Source organism: Brassica oleracea, chromosome C2 (genome assembly GCF_000695525.1).
Source record: "Brassica oleracea var. oleracea cultivar TO1000 chromosome C2, BOL, whole genome shotgun sequence".
NCBI classification, from domain to species: Eukaryota; Viridiplantae; Streptophyta; class Magnoliopsida; order Brassicales; family Brassicaceae; genus Brassica; species Brassica oleracea.
The window spans coordinates 15722386-15723975 of record NC_027749.1 but is presented as its reverse complement, the minus strand read 5'-3'; positions in this window follow the sequence as shown (position 1 = coordinate 15723975).

Below are 1590 nucleotides of genomic sequence, written 5' to 3'. Positions count from 1 at the left end.
AATTGCTTAGCTATGTCTGAGTAGTTCACTTGTTAGATTCAGGGTTCAAATAGGTTAGAGGGATTAGCCCCAACTATAGATTTGCTAAGTTGTGATATTCATTGATTGATTGTTCATAAATGCTTGTTTTAGCCTTGCTAACTAGAACATGAACCTAGGAATTAGCATGATTCAAGCATCTTTGACCATCATGTCCTGAATCTAATCTGTCATGCTAGGACTGCTAGAGAGATGCTAACCGCTGATCTAGGAGACAAGTAAGCATTATCAACCTGCTCCTAGGGCTTAGCTAGAAGCATCGATCGATATTGTCTTCTAACAATCGATCGATATTGCGAAAGGTGTATCGATCGATATCCCTATAGGGTCATCGATCGACACTTTCTTGTGATCAAAAGACGACAGTTGAGATCCAAGATCTAGTTAGTTAACCAGTGAAACATTGCCATCGCTGATCACTGTGATTAAGAAGTTGAGCTCTAATATATCATGCATGCAACTGTTAGGCATCTATAGGATTATAATCTCCAACACCTGAATAGAAACCTTGCATCTAATATCTTCCAATAAGTTACACCCTCAATCATCTTGTTAGTCGAGCAATAGACTTGCTCAATTAGGATTGCTATTTCCTTTTAAACCATAAAACAACAAACACTTATAATTAATAATTTGACTAGATTTAATAGGTTCCCTAACTCCTTGTGGATTCGATCCCTAAGTACTGCAACTGAACCTCTTACTTGAGAGAGTAATTCACTCCTTACGGTAATTTGAGTGGTATCAAAAAGCGTGGCTACTAGCCACGATAAGCCACGTTTTTATTCCAGCCACGAGGCTATAGCCACTGTAATTTTCCTTTTCAAAACCGTGGCTCTTTTTTCCCTAGCCACGAATTTCTACTCTATAGCCACGAAGTTGTAGTGGCTATGCGGTAGTTTTTTATTAGTGTCCCTCACGTGGCCCGAAGCGACCCGACACGAAGTTCCCTCGTAGCTGAAGCCAACATACGGCTTAAAGACCAAAAATGATATTAATATCTTTTACAACCCAAAACCAAAACATACTTTTCTTATTTAAATTCATTGCTTAGTCTCGTACTTTTTTTAGTTAGTCTCCTTCTTGATCTGTTTCCTTAACATTTTCTATTTAACATACCAATTCATTTATATATTCAATTCTACGTTTTTCACATTTAACATTTCGATCTAAACTATTTCATTATCACAAACAGTCTAACATGCCACATCCTAAAACGTGAAAAGGTTATTCGAACCTTGAAAACCACTTCAAAGAATAAAAAACAAAACTTTCCATAAACGCAATACTCATTCACATACTCTAAAATACCATGATCAAACTTGATTAAAACCTATATAATCAGGGTGTCACAAATCACATCATCACCTCTAGTGATCTTAAAAGATCGAAGACTCTGGACTTATCTGTGTTTCCAGCAAAGCTTTTCTGAAATCGTAGGAGGATATTGACATTGCATTTTAACTTGATTCAAACAAATTCAACGGCCGATGTTGCTTTCATATTGAAATACACTTCCAGTAATTTTATATTGTTTGTCACTTATGTGAT